General features: G+C 44.4%; 1 protein-coding gene across 1 annotated transcript in view; it reads right to left on the bottom strand.

Moving 5' to 3' along the window:
- Positions 1-14,246, bottom strand: part of LOC130366835 (prion-like protein doppel) — a 46,234-nt gene extending 31,988 nt beyond the window's left edge. The window contains exon 1 of the mRNA XM_056569215.1: positions 14,135-14,246. The gene's annotated coding sequence lies outside the window, so the exon portion shown is untranslated. The remainder of the gene's footprint in view (positions 1-14,134) is intronic.
- Between the last annotated feature and the right edge of the window lie 1,603 nt (positions 14,247-15,849).

The following is a 15,849-nucleotide window of genomic DNA, read 5'->3' as shown; positions in this document are numbered from 1 at the left end:
GCGACAGTGGGATTTTGGAGAGTGAGTTTTTCTGAAATGGTTTTTGGGGGGCATGTCACATTTTGGAAGCTCCTATGGTGCCAGAACAGCAAAAAAAAAAAAAAAACACATGGCATACTATTTTGGAAACTACACCCCTCAAGGCACATAACAAGGGGTCCAGTGAGCCTTAACACCCCACAGGTATTTGACGACTTTTCCTTAAAGTTGGATGTGAAAATGATTTTTTTTCACTAAAATGCTAGTTTTCCCTCAAATTATTTTTTTTTACAAGGGATAATAGGACAAAATGACCCCCAAAATTTGTAACCCCATCTCTTCTGAGTATGGAAATATCCCATGTTAGGACGTAAAATGCTTTGTGGGCGAACTACAATGCTCAGAAGAGAAGGAGTGCCATTGAGCTTTTGGGAAAAAAATTGTTTGGAATGGAAGTCAGGGGCCATGTGCGTTTACAAAGCCCCCCGTGGTGCCAGAACAGTGGACCCCCCCACATGTGACCCTATTTTGGAAACTACACCCCTCACAGAATTTAATAAGGGGTGCAGTGAGTATTTACACCCCACTGGCGTTTGACAGATCTTTGGAACAGTGGGCTGTGCAAATGAAAAATAAAATTTTTCATTTTCACGGACCACTTTTCCAAAAATCTGCCAGACCCCTGTGGGGCGTAAATAATCACTGTACCCCTTATTACATTGCATGAGGGGTGTAGTTTCCAAAATGGGGTCACATGGGAGTATTTATTTTTTTGCGTTTATGTCAGAACCGCTGTAAAATCAGCCACCCCTGTGCAAATCACCAATTTAGGCCTCAAATGTACATAGTGCGCTCTCACTCCTGACCCTTGTTGTGCTCCCGCAGAGCATTTTGCGCCCACATATGGGGTATTTCCGTACTCAGGAGAAATTGTGTTACAAATTTTGGGGGTCTTTTTTTCCTTTTAACGCTTGTGAAAATAAAAAGTATGGGGCAACACCAGCATGTTAGTGTAAATTTTTTTTTTTACATTAACAAGCTGGTGTAGACCCCAACTTTTCCTTTTCATAAGGGGTAAAAGGAGAAAAAGCCCCCCGAAATTTGTAGTGCAATTTCTCCCGAGTACGGAGATACCCCATATGTGGCCCTAAACTGTTTCCTTGAAATAAGACAGGGCTCCGAAGTGAGAGATCGCCATGCGCATTTGAGGACTAAATTAGGGATTGCATAGGGGTGGACATAGGGGTATTCTACGCCAGTGATTCCCAAACAGGGTGCCTCCAGCTGTTGCTAAATTCCCTGCATGCCTGGACAGTCAGTGGCTGTCCGGAAATGCTGGGAATTGTTGTTTTGCAACAGCTGGAGGCTCCGTTTTGGAAACACTGCCATACAATACGTTTTTAATTTTTATTGGGGGGGACAGTGTAAGGGGATGTATATGTAGTGTTTTACTCTTTATTATGTGTTAGTGTAGTGTTTTTAGGGTACATTCGCACTGGCGTGTTACGGTGAGTTTCCCGCTAGGAGTTTGCGCTGTGGTGAAAAATTTGCCACAGCCTCAACTTGAAGCAGGAAACTTACTGTAAGCCTGCCCATGTGAATGTACCCTGTACGTTCACATGGGGGAGCAAACCTCCAGCTGTTTAAAAACTAAAATTCCCAGCATGTACTGACAGACTGTGCATACTGGGAGTTGTACTTTTGCAACAGCTGGAGACACACTGGTTGGAAAACCTTCAGTTAGGTTCTGTTATCTAACTCAGTATTTTCCAACCAGTGTGCCTCCAGCTGTTGCAAAACTACAACTCCCAGCATGTACTGATCGCCGAAGGGCATGCTGGGAGATGTAGTTATGCAATAGCTGGAGGTACGCAACTACAACTCCCAGCATGCTGAGACAGCTGTTCGGACATGCTGGGATTTGCAGTTTTGCAACATCTGGAGGGCGACAGTTTTACAGAACACTGCAAGGTGATCTCCAAACTGTGGTCCTCCAGCTGTTGCAAAACTACAAATTCCAGCATGCCCTGACAGCAAACAGTTGTTTGGGCATGCTAGGAGTTGTAGTTTTCTAAGATCTGGAGGGCTACAGTTTAGGGACCACTATATTGTGGTCTCAAACTGTAGCCCTCCAGCTGTTGCAAAACTATAACTCCCAGCATGCCCAAACAGCTGTCTGGGCATGCTGGGAGTTGTAGTTTTGCAACATCTGGAGGGCTACATTTAGAGACCACTGTATAATGGTCTCAAACTGTACCCTCCAGATGTTGCTAGGCAACTCACCGGCCTCAGCCGCATGTCATCGCCGCCCGCCGATCTCCGTCGCCCGCATCCTTCGTCGCCTGCCTGGATCGGTAAGTGGATCTTCGGCGCCGGTCCCTGTCATTTCCCCGTCCTGCCCTGCCTATTGTAGGTGGGCAGGACGGGGAAAACGAAAGTTAACCCCCCCGCCCCCGATCTGCTATTGGTGGTCATGTCTAGACCACCAATAGCAGGGATAGGAGGGGTGGCACCCGTGCCAACTCACTCCTATCGCTTCAGGGGGATCCTGGGTGTCTTAGACACCTGCGATCCCCCTTACATTTCACTTGCGATTTGCCGTGATCACCGACATGGGGGGGTCTGATGACCCCTCTGGGCATTTGCACGGGATGCCTGCTGAATGATTTCAGCAGGCATCCTGGTCCGATCCCCGCCCAGTGCGCGGCGGAGGCCGGAATTCTCCATGACATTCGCGTATGTCAAGGGTCCTTAAGGGGTTAATAATACCAGTATGCAAGGGACAAATAATACCGCCACACCATGACCACTACTACCACAGAATGACTAATATCCCAACACTGCTACTGAAAAAAATCCACTACGCAAAGACCAAGGTTTACCCTGTACAATGATCATATACAGGTAGATACCAACACTACACAGACGCTACAGCTTATACAAGTGCTCACAGTTACATCCAGAGAATCACCGGTGACATCTTCTTTGTTCAGAGTCGTTCACTTTTACTTTTCTTCTCCATCGGTTCTAGGCATCATGAAGACTTCTCCCGGCCACAACTTGTCTCTACAGAATCTGCCAGACAAACATTTTAGGCTCCTTGTTTCAGCACCATCCACACTACTATACACACTTGCAATCAATATTGTCTCACATAGTAATACTGCCCCCATATAGCAGTTAGGCCCCCTCTGTGCCCCCATATAGCAGTTAGGCCCCCTCTGTGCCCCCATACAGTAGATAGGCCCCCTCTGTGCGACCATATAGCACTTAGGTCCCCTTCTGTGCTTTTATATAGTAGTTATATAAGATAGGTCAGTGTTTCCCAACCAGGATGTCTCCAGCTGTTGCAAAACTACAACTCGCTGTCTGGACATGCTGGGAGTTGTAGTTTTGCAACAGCTGGAGGTGCCCTGGTTGAGAAACACTGAGGTAGGTAATCAGGCTCCCCCTCCACCCTATATAGATAAATTGATCTACCCCCCCCCCCTTCACGATGGTAGGTAGGCAGGCTCCACTCCCCCTTTTCCACCCTTCATAGATAGACTAATCTCCCCCCCCCCTTTAGGCAGGTAGGTAGGCAGGCTCCCCTCTCCCCTTTCCATGCTCTATAGATACTTATCTCCTCCCTCCCCCTTAGGCAGGTATTTAGACAGGCTCCCCCCCCCTTTCCACCCTCCACAGATAGCTCGATCTCCCCCCCTTTATGCCGGTAGGTAGGTAGTCAGGCTTTATTCCCAGCCCCCCCCCCCTTTCCACTCCCACTCCCTATTTTGCTGCTCAATTTTTAAAAATAAATAACAATCAAGTAAAAACCAAAACAACAACTTACCTTGCGTACAAGGTCCTGATACTAGTGTCAGGACCTTGTATGCTAGAGTGAGGCAGCGGCCACTGCCAGACCATGGGGTGGACTATGCAGCCGCTGCCACTGCTCACCTGTGTCGTGTGTGTCACATGATTGGCCCCTGTGCAGCTGAACCGGTGATATGTCCGCCCCTGGACAGTTCACATTCATCCAGGGTCTCAGTTTGGACGCCGGATAGTTGGATTTGCTGGACTGGCATCGCAGAGGGGAAAGCATCTTGCTGCGTTCCCCTGTGGCATTCAGAAACACAGGACGCCGGATGCTAAACAACTGATGACAACTGATGCAAGTTGGCATCAGTTGGGGCATCAGCTGTATAAAAATTTAGGCTTGTTATACATATGCCAGACACACAGAAGCAACTACACTTGGAAAAAAAAGATGTTTATAGAAACAAAGAATGTGTGATATACGTTAGAGGTATGAAGATCTCAGGTCACATTTACAAATCCATAGCCGACAATTAAGAATACATACTTACGAACAAACACTCAGTCCCAGAAATAACCTACCCAAAAAAAAGATGTGGTAATCCAGTACGGGAGGTGTTACCCTGTACCCTTGCTGCCCTGTCCGGCAGCCTCCCTTCAGTGTTCCCTGGACCCCCTTGTACTTGTTTCCCGCCTGTACATATGTTCTGCATTGTAATGTATTATAAAATGTCTTGTTGCTTTCTGTTTCAATGTTTTTATTATTATTAAGGTGATCAAAAATGAATAAGCATACAAAACGTATAACGTCAGCAGTACACATTATGCCAACTGTAAAGAATTGTAAACTTCAACAAGTAATTAGCAATATATTAGGCATAAGTCCGAAAGGTTCGAATCGCAAAGTTACAAATCAGTTGTGGCTTCCCATTAAGGGATTCCTATGAAGGCTCCTCTGCTTGAACAAGAGACACAAGATGAGCCTTTGGAAGGAGCCAAAGCTACCTGAATCAACCAGTATATGATCAGACAAATTAGCCCGGTGACACCGGGTTTGAAACAATACAAAGACAGACACACAAGGGGAAACAGCACAAGGAACAAAACAGGGGCGGAAGAATAGTTCCAGTAGGAGAAAAAGAAAGGAAGGTAAGAGGAGAAAAGAACAGAGACAGAAACTTCAAGAAGGATTACCCAGATAGTCCACCTAAGGTTGTCAGGTAGCCTCAAACGACTGTTGGGAATCATTTAAAAGGCTCCTCAATTTGTCATTAGCCATTATCCAATTTAACTTGGGGCGTATCAGCTGAAATTGAATAGAACTTGATTTCCAATTAGTCGCTATGGCTATCTTAGCGGCTAGAAAGATGTAGGAAATAAGTTTGCGTAGTTGCTTTGAGATATTCGGTAGTAGAGCTTGCTCCGGGGATTTCACGAGGTTCACACCTGTTACCGACAAAATAAAATAATAGACCCGTATCCAAAAGCGTTTTACACGTGGGCAAGCCCACCAAATATGAAACATAGTTCACATCTGCTAGCAATTACGGAAGCATAATTGAGAAGCTGTGGGGTACATTTTAGCTATTCTAGTAGGGACCAAGTACCAAAGAAGAAATGTCTTGTTGCTTTAAGAGTTGTACCATGTGATATGTCATGTGATTGTTACCCAGGAGGTACCAGTGACCAGGTGACCCCAAGAGTGAACTATGAGCTCCCTGCTAGTCTCCCCATATAAGCCCTGGGTGGAGCTAGCTCTCTCTCTTTTTCTCTTTGAAGATAAGTCTTTGCTGAGGTCAGTCGTGCCTAGTGTGTGTGTCCAGAGTGTTGGAGGCCTCAAAGTCAAGTCCTGCAGCCACCATCAATTCAAGTAAGCTGCAGTCATAGCTTTGTCAGTCTTCAGTCAAGTCATCTGTCAAGTCAGCGTGGCCTGCATTACATTGTCCAGTCCCAGCAAGTTTTTTTTATTTTTGGTAAAGTTAAGTCTTATTTCAGCAAGTATTGTGACATAGACTTCAGGCTGTACGCCATAAATTTTCCATTTTTTGGGCCATAGAATTTCTTAGAACCGAAAAAAATAACTGCTTAAAATATATCCCAATACTGCTATATTATAAAGCTCAAATAACGTTTAAAAAGGAAAACATTTTTTTTACTATAAAAAATGCTTTTTAAATCACAAAATATGCACAAAATGTAAATCAATGTCTGGCCGAGCAATTTGGTTGGTCTTTGGAATGACATGAATGATCTTTGCCTTAGATCTCTGTCTTAGATCTCTTTCACATCACATCTGTGAGATCCATTCCCCTTGAAAAAAAATTTAGGACAAAAAATAGATCTAGTAAATCACACAAGAGAGCAGATTTCTGGTCTGTATTGTGTAATGGGCACATGGCTCCCTATAACTGGAACACAGCTTGGGCTTGTAGAAAGAGGGGTTATTTGTGGGGGACCAGCCCAGCTGTTCCAGTTGCTACAAAGTAGAATACTTGAGTGCTAAAAAGGTTAGCTGGGCATAGCTTTTGTATTTCAGGGGCTAAATGCCTAAATGTAGAAAGCCCCCGAAAAGTACAAAATGGGAGAGGAGGGGACACATGACAAGGGGGGGGGGGGGGGGGGTGGTAGGTAGCGGACTTAGGGGTTTGCAAGTTTGAGCTAGGCTGGGGGGGGGGATGAGGGGTTAAGGTAGGAGGAGCTAGGCAGGCATGGGACTAGGGGTTTGCAGGAACAGGAAGGGGAGGAGTCATTCCAGGGAGAGAAGCCGTGTCCCACCCGCCCGCCCTTTGAGCTGGTACTGATCGTTTGGAGTGTTTTGTTTTCGTAGGGGGTCTGGGTTTTGTTCTGTCAGGGCGGCGTGAGCTGGAGGGGGATTTGTAGGCATGCTGGAAGGATGGTGGAGGCCCTTGTCATAATGGCCGGGGGGAGCTGGGTTGGTAGCCAGCTAATCATGGGGGTCCCTAGCGGAAGGTACAGAGTGGGTCTCCAAAGGTGGTGCCCTTGGGTCAGGTGAAGGTCGACCAAGGACAAAGTAGGAGACAGTGCTTGGATGAGAAGCTGCCTTCAGGTCCCCTTCCAGAATGGGGAGGGTTATTTTTGGATGGGAGGTTACGTTAACCCTGGATCAGGTGTTGGAAATTCTGTTATTTATTTGTTATTTAATTTGTTGTTGTTTATTAAAAGAGTAAAATGGTACATAATTGTTATTTTGTTAATAAAATGGTTGGTCCGCTGTGGCCTTTGCACCATACTAAGAGTCTGTGGTTATTGATGGGGATGGTGGTAAGTAAAAGGGATAGTCAGGGTGCAAGGGTAGCGTAACTCTACTCTCCCTTAGTCATGTATTTGTCTGCTATTGAAAGCATAAAATTAGTTCTACAGCATGCAGAGGGTTAATATTTTGCACATTGCACTGCACTTCGTGTACATCTAAACCAAACTAAGTCATGTGTATGAGATAGACTAGTCTAGGTATAGTCAATCTAGCCCTGGCAATGGCCAGGAGCGCATGTTTTGCTCCTCCACTCTGTTACATCCTGAGGAGACTAAAGTTTAGTTAGCCTAGGTACTGCTAATATCAGACATACCTCTTACAAAGAGACCACATACAAGTCACCAGTCCTGTCAGCATTAACCTTGTTTCTGAGCCTAGCCAAAGTCCCACTACACGGATAGTCTATGATTCTACTTCAAGAGGTTTAGCAAGTTTTATTCTTCCTAAAAATATATCTGCAGAAGTAATATCATTTAAAGTAACAGTGACTAAATCCTGCTTCTCCTGATACCTAAGTTGTACTCAAAGTTGCACTACTTTCAAGTATATGCATTGTACTGGATTGTTTTAGGAGTTAAAGGGGTGCTCCGCTGCTCAACATTTGGAACAAACTGTTCTGAATGCTGGAGCCAGTGCCAGGAGCTCGTGACGTCACAGCCCCGCCCCCTCATGCCGTCACGCCCCGCCCCGCCTCCTCAATGCAAGTCTATGGGACTTGCATTGAAGGGGTGGGGTGTGATGCCATGAGGGGAGGGGCTATGACGAGCTCCCGGCCACGGCTCCAGCGTTCGGAACAGTTTTCTCCAAACACCGAGCAGCGGAGTACCCCTTTAAGTAAAGTTTCAAGTTGTTACTTGAATCCTTGACTCCAGAGGTCTCCTTCCTGGGCTTTGTTTGCGGGAACAGCTTCATTTAAAAAGGTGTGTGAGACATAGAAGGGACATATGGTTAACACCACTCAGCTATGTAACATGTACTTCAGGGACTGCTAGTTTGCCCCTTTTGCTCTCTACATATTGGTGAAGAAAGTAATATAAACAATGCTGGAAATTTGTGAAGAATATGATATAAGTAATTCTGGGTTAGGGTGCGTTCACACGGAGTAATTTAAGAGGAATTTACTCGAGTAATTCCTCTTGAATTCTCAGCTCCAAATTAATGCACATCTCCTCTGCCCATTGACTTTAATGTTATTTCTGCTGTCCTGTTCACACTGCGGATATTCTGCTAGCAGAATTCCGACGCTGAATTCCGTTCCGCTTGAAGAAAGAACATGGAGGGACATTTATCAATGTTTGCTTATGTGTGACTTATTTATCAACTGGTTTCAGCCTGTTGATAATTTTCTTTCACGTAAGCAATTTTTCCTTTTTTACTTTGGTAGTGGCTTTTTCTGCTCCATGTTTGAGCTGGAGTAAATTTTGTAAATTTTTAACCTACCCGTAGTCCATTTTAAAATTATTACTATGTAGTTAAGTTTTGGAAAACTTGCTTTTCTCTCTTTCCAGTCAAAATGTCGCACGAAAAATCGCGTAGTTGCAGGTGCGGCATTTGTGCGACATTTTTAGTTAAAAAAATGTAACTAAATCGCTTGATAAATGTCTGTCACGTTCATTCTTCAAGCGGAATCCGCTAGCAGAAATCAATTGAAGTCAATGGTAAAAAAAAATTCTGCCCGACATTGTTTTCGCGCGGAATTTGCGCACAATTCACGGGCAATTTGCGCGGAATTCGCGTGCAATTCACGCGGAAATGGCTGAAAAAAACCTTCACTTCTTTTTCCCCCATGTCCACGCGCAATTCCGCGCCCAATGCCACATGAATTGCGCGCTAATTTCCCGCGAAATTTGCGCAAAAATAAAATTATTTTTTCCACCCGTAAATTTTTCGGCGTGAATTACTCTTCATTTAAGCCCTATAGTTTCTATAATATCCAACTCTTACCTGGTCGGGCTGTGTATACACTATAATTTAGTAGCTTGGATAATTCAAGAATGCTACACAATGTGACACAACAATAAGTGAAATACAGAATTAAGTGTAAATGTCACGGTGGCCTTTCACCTTTTATAATTGGGACCTCTGGTCTTCATACAGTACTTACCTAGTGATATTCACTATTCTCAATTGGTCCTTCCAGGAATAGTTTCTTGGGGCCTTGGCTTTATTTACTGCCTTATACCACGTAATACATTGAAACGAACCCTCAGTTGCAAAATGCCTCCGACATTGCAATAGGGACCACTGCAGCATTGAAGTAATGTTGAACATACAGATGGGTTTGATGTCAACACTGAATGACCCCCCCCCTGAAAAGAACTCCTGACTTTGATCAGCTGTCACAGAGTCATAAAACCCATAATCTCCCCATCTGCTACAAGCCGACACTGTTATCCTTCATCACATTGTTACTGTCATGAGCATTTCCTTATATAACGTGCATCTTGTGACATATCTACAGGTAAGAGACTATTTGGGCTTAAAATGTTGGTTATATCAATGGAGCTGAGCTTCTGCCAAAAGTGGCTTATCTCATGTCATTTTTTATTTTTTTTGAGCCGAGGCAAGTGCTCTCTATCACCCAAAGTGCAAGAAAAAGTGCAAACATGTCACACACACAAAAAAAAAAGTGCACAAAGGTTGCTGTCTATCACTAAGCCCTTCTCCAACAGGAGAGAGGCCCCCCCAACAAACCTACCCTTCACCTCCAGGCCAAAAGGTACCTGCAAGGATCCAGGTTCGATGCCCCTTTTCGCTGAAGCTACTAAGTGGCCACAAATGCCCCTAGCTTCAACCAAGGCTTTATCCCAATATCAGCCAAGGAGCCGTATACTGATGGCATCTCGACCAAAGCCAAGATGGCCAGGGGCTGCAGGGAGGTGAGGAACCAAATGGCCACACACACCTCCCCTAGATCACCAGGAGGGACACCCAGAAGGGCTACCGCATCCTGACAAATCCTGTGTACAAAACAAGCATGTAAAAGTGGCACAGTGACATACAAAAAAATAAATAAGTGGATGAGTGCAGATATACTGCCCGGTCATCCGGCCGGATCTATAAAAATTTTCCTGATCCTAGCCAGAAGGCCGGGATACCACGGGTGAGTGCCAAAGGTGGGTGAAGAGTTAATGGTGCAGTGCTTCCGCTCAATGGGAGTGCATCCAGTGAGTTTAGGCACCTCAGGGTCACCACTCCCCGAGGCACAAATGTACCTCCGCTCTACACCCCCAACCTCATGGCCAGATCTGGAGGAAACAGAGCACATGAGAGCAGCCGTTGAGCTGGTTCTGTGGCACCAGCCCCGGAACACCCCGGTACCCCTACTCCTCCATGCAGCCATCCATTCTTAACAGTGGACTGCCTGATAAGAACAGATACTACACTTGATCTTAGCCAAAATTCTGAGAAAACCCATTATCTCCCCATCTGCTACAAGCCGACACTGTTATCCTTCATCATATTGTTACTGTCATGAGCATTTACTTATATAACGTGCATCTTGTGACATATCTACAGGTAAGAGACTATTTGGGCTGAACACGTTGGTTAAATCAATGGAGCTGAGCTTCTGCCAAAAGGGGCTTCTCTAATGTCAAAACAATAAGATCAAGTAGGATATGACCCTTCTGATCAATGTGTTCGTGAGAGCTGGCAGTGGGGGAAGGTTTACAAGGTCCTGTACAAATTACCGTATTTTTTGCCATATAAGATGCTCCGGCATATAAGACGCACCCAATTTTAAAGGAGGAAAATCTAGAAAAAAAGATTCTTAACCAAATACAATGTAAAGTATAGGACAGTAATCTTCAACCTGCGGACCTCCAGATGTTCCAAAACTACAACTCCCAGCATGCCCGGACAGCCGTTGGCTGTCCGGGCATGGCAGGAGTTGTAGTTTTGCAACATCTGGAGGTCCGCAGGTTGAAGACCACTGGTATAGGAGGTAATGCTCACGTGTCCCCGCTGCTCCAGACCCGTCACCGCTCGTCACCGCTGCCCTGGATGTCGCCCTCCATCGCTGTCGCCGCGCCCCCGGGTGTCCCCATCGCTCCGGAACGTCTCTGCTGCTCTGTATCCTTGCTCTCCGTCGCCGCCATCACGTCGTTACACACGCCGCTCCTATTGGATGTCGGGACAGCGTGCGTGACGACATGATGACGACGAAGGAGAGCGCCGGCCATGCAGGAGATTCCGGGTTAGTGTCACTTTCGCTTCAGATGCGGCGGTCAGCTTTGATCGCCGCGTCTGAAGGGTTAATACAGGGCATCACCGTGATCGGTGATGTCCTGTATTAGGCGTGGGTCCCGGTCGTTGATGGCCACAGGGACCGCCGCGATAGCACATGGTTTTAATGTGTATTTGCCGTATAAGACGCACCAACTTTTCCCCCCTAGTTTTGGGGAAGAAAAAGTGCGGCGAAAAATACGGATATGCAACGCCAAAAAAAATGACAAGAAGTTTGATATATGCAGCTAAGTCCCACAATGTTTTCAGCCATCACTTGGGTCACTGTGATGTGGTCATATTACATTTATCTATAGGATATTCTGTACAATTAGATATATCATTACCCTTCCTCATGATACCATACGAAACAAGTCAATGCCAACTGGTGTCCAGCACAAATGGATCACCTGGCATTACTATTGGGAAAAGCATACAGTACCCAAAGATTTCAAAATCTCCTATTGATTTCAATATAGAGCTGTGGCCATCAATGACTGACTTATAGGGTCACCTTATTGTTGGACTATGACCAGAATTCACTGTCAGATCTCAATTCGATTCTCATGGACCAATATTATAACGAGTGATGAGCGGCAAGGGCCATATTCGAATTTGCGATGTTTCGCAAATATATGGATGAATGTTCGTCCTATGGTCGTAAAATTCGCATCTTCGCTATGTTCGTTCTCTTTTATTTTTCCATGCGAAAATTCGTAATGAAATTTGCATAGTGCGCATTCGCAATTATATCTTTCATGTAAAAGAAGGGAGGGATCAGTTTCCAGTCTGGAAGTGTCGATATTAGCATAAATTTGCATAGAAAAAAAATGAATATTCGTCATTACGAATATATATCACTATATTCTAAATATTTGGGGAATTGAGAAGTGCCAATATTCGCGGTAAAAACTCGCATTTGGAATATTTGCGCTAAACACTAATTATAACATGTACATTGAGATTACCTCCCAGAAGATCATGTCATGGGTAGGGTTGCCACCGGTATTTTACCGGCACAGCCGTTATTTTGGCCACCTTGCTGGTATTTTTATATTAAAAATACCAGCAATGCAATGTCCAATATTTATCCAACCAATCCTCCAACTTCCAGAATGTTGCACCATAATCTAAACCAGTGTTTCCCAACCAGAGTGCCTTCAGCTGTTGCAAAACTACCACTCCCAGCCTGCCCGGACAGCAAACGGCTGTCTGGGCATGCTGGGAGTTGTAGTTTTGCAACAGCTGGAGGCACTCCTGGTTGGGAAACACTGACCTATACTATTTACTAATGTATAGTCCAACATACTGGGAGTTGTAGTTTTTCAACAGCTGGAGGCCCCCCTGGTTGGGAAACACTGACCTATACTATTTACTACTGTATAGTTCAACACGTTGGGAGTTGTAGTTTTGCAACAGCTGGAGGCACCTCCTGGTTGGGAAACACTGACCTATACTATTTACTACTGTATAATCCTACATGCTGGGAGTTGTAGTTTTGCAACAGCTGGAGGCACCCCTGGTTGGGAAACACTGACCTATACTATTTACTACTGTATAATCCTACATGCTGGGAGTTGTAGTTTTGCAACAGCTGGAGGCACCCCTGGTTGGGAAACACTGACCTATACTATTTACTACTGTATAGTCCAACATGCTGGGAGTGGTAGTTTTTCAACAGCTGGAGGCACCCCTGGTTGGGAAACACTCACCTATACTTTTTACTACTGTATAATCCTACATGCTGGGAGTTGTAGTTTTGCAACAGCTGGAGGCACCCCTGGTTGGGAAACACTGATCTATACTATTTACTACTGTATAGTCCAACATGTTTGGAGTTGTAGTTTTGCAACAGCTGGAGTCACCCCTGGTTGGGAAACACTGACCCATACCATTTACTACTGTATAGTCCAACATGCTGGGAGTGGTAGTTTTTCAACAGCTGGAGGCACCCCTGGTTGGAAAACACTCACCTATACTATTTACTACTGTATAATCCTACATGCTGGGAGTTGTAGTTTTGCAACAGCTGGAGGCACCCCTGGTTGGGAAACACTGATCTATACTATTTACTACTGTATAGTCCAACATGTTTGGAGTTGTAGTTTTGCAACAGCTGGAGTCACCCCTGGTTGGGAAACACTGACCTATACTATTTACTACTGTATAGTCCAACATGCTGGGAGTGGTGGTTTTGCTGCAGCTGGAGGCACCCCTGGTTGGGAAACACTGACCTATACAATATACTACTGCATAGTCCAACATGCTGGGAGTTGTAGTTTTTGTTTGGGGCAGCTGCTGAGCCAAAGGCTGTATCAGGGCATGCAGGGAGTGGTAGTTTTGCAACAGCTGGAGGCACCCCTGGTTGGGAAGCACTTATCTATATTATATACTACTGTATAGTCCAACATGCTGGGAGTTGTAGTTTTCGTTTGGGGGCAGCTGCTGAGCCACAGGCTGTATCAGGACATGCTGGGAGTTGTAGTTAGTAACTAACTGCAACTCCTGAACTTTATAATAAAAAGCGATCAAAAAGTCGTGTTAAAAACTACAGACCGAGGTGCAAAAAATTAGCGACGCATACAAGCCCGTATAAGGAGAATCGAATTAATTTGTCACGCATATATAATCAATTATGCAAATGAGCATGGCCGGTATTTTTGGGCAAGAAAGGTGGCAACCCTAGTCATGAGTCCAGTGAAAAGGATGCTCAGGTGTGAACCAGATAAACTATTGTAACAAATATACGTACAGTAATAAATAGAGACTATAGATCATGAATATAACATAAAGCGGGAAGCGCAGTTGTATAATTAATGATGGCTGATATTATGTCATACAGAGTGCGGTACTTACTGTTACAGCTGGATGGATGTAGATCAGTCAGAGAGGCAGCAGTGCTGATAAACTCCCCTCTCTGTCCTGTTATACATGAACAGGGGGGCTGGACAATATCCAAGGCTCCTGATCTCATTTGAATGTCAATCCTTTAACCATTTGTGCCATGGCAGAGATCAAGCCATACAGTAACAAAATGGGATCAGGGAAATGCAAGTGATACTGCTATTAGGAGCCCATTGGAAACTATTGCAGGGGAGATACAATGTTTCACTTATGAAATTAAATGTGATAATAGAAATATATCGTCTGTGCAACTTGGATTTTACAGGAATAAAATGTGCAGAGATTGAAGCAGATCCATACTCCGGCCATCATGTCATCTTTGTTCTCCTTCATAAATGTTCCCATAGGACCAGGAAGTTATTTCGTCTATATATAGCACTAATAGAATTGGGGTTCAGGCAGTAAATCACAGACTTTAAAGGGGTTCTCCTGTGGAAAACATTTTTCTTGGCCGGCCATTTTTTGCACATCTGACCACTGTCACTTTAAGCATCAATAACTCTGGGATGCTTTTACCTTTCATTCTGATTCCGAGATTGTTTTTTCGTGACATATTCTACTTTATATTAGTGGTAACATTTTGTCGGTACTTGCATCATTTCTTGGTGATCGTAAAATTTGATGAAAAAATTGAAAATGTTGCATTCTTTTTTACTTTGAAGCTCTCTGCTCATAAATGGATATTCCAAATAAAAATGAATAATGGAAAATGGATATTCCAAATAAATTATATATTGATTCACATATACAATATGTCTACTTTATATTTGCATCATAAAATTGATGAGTTTTTACTTTTGGAAGACACGAGAGGGCTTCAAAGTTCAGCAGCAATTTTCCAATTTTTCACAAAGTTTTCAAAATCTAAATTTTTCAGGGACCAGTTCTGTTTTGAAATGGATTTGAAGGGTCTTCATATTAGAAATGCCCCACAAATGACCCCATTATAAAATCTGCATCCCCTCAAAGTATTCAAAATGACATTGAAAAGGTTTGTTAACCCTTTAGGTGTTTCACAGGAATAGCAGCAAATTGAAGGAGAAAATTCAAAATCTTCATTTTTTACACTCGCATGTTCTTGTAGACCCAGTTATTGAATTTTTACAAGGGGTAAAAGGAGAGAAATCTTCCTAAAATGTGTAACCCAATTTCTCTCGAGTAAGAAAATACCTCATATGTGTATGTCAAGTGTTCGGTGGGCGCAGTAGAGGGCTCAGAAGGGAAGGAGCGACAGTGGGATTTTGGAGATTGAGTTTTTCTGAAATGGTTTTTGGGGGGCATGTCACATTTAGGAAGCCCCTATGGTGCCAGAACAGCAAAAAACAAAAAAAAACAAATGGCATACTATCTTGGAAACTACACCCCTCAAGGCACGTAACAAGGGGTACAGTGAGCCTTAACACCCCACAGGTGTTTGACGACTTTTCGTTAAAGCTGGATGTGTAAATCATGTCAGCATGTACTGACAGACCGTGCATGCTGGGAGTTGTACTTTTGCAACAGCTGGAGGCCCACTGGTTGGAAAACCTTCAGTTAGGTTCCATTACCTAACTCAGTATTTTCCAACCAGTGTGCCTCCAGCTGTTGCAAAACTACAACTCCCAGCATGTACTGATCACCGAAGGGCATGCTGGGAGATGTAGTTATACAACAGCTGGAGGTACGCA

Source organism: Hyla sarda, chromosome 4 (assembly GCF_029499605.1).
Source record: "Hyla sarda isolate aHylSar1 chromosome 4, aHylSar1.hap1, whole genome shotgun sequence".
NCBI classification, from domain to species: domain Eukaryota; kingdom Metazoa; phylum Chordata; class Amphibia; order Anura; family Hylidae; genus Hyla; species Hyla sarda.
Note: the sequence above shows the minus strand (reverse complement) of the source record. Positions and strands in the feature narration are given on the sequence as shown.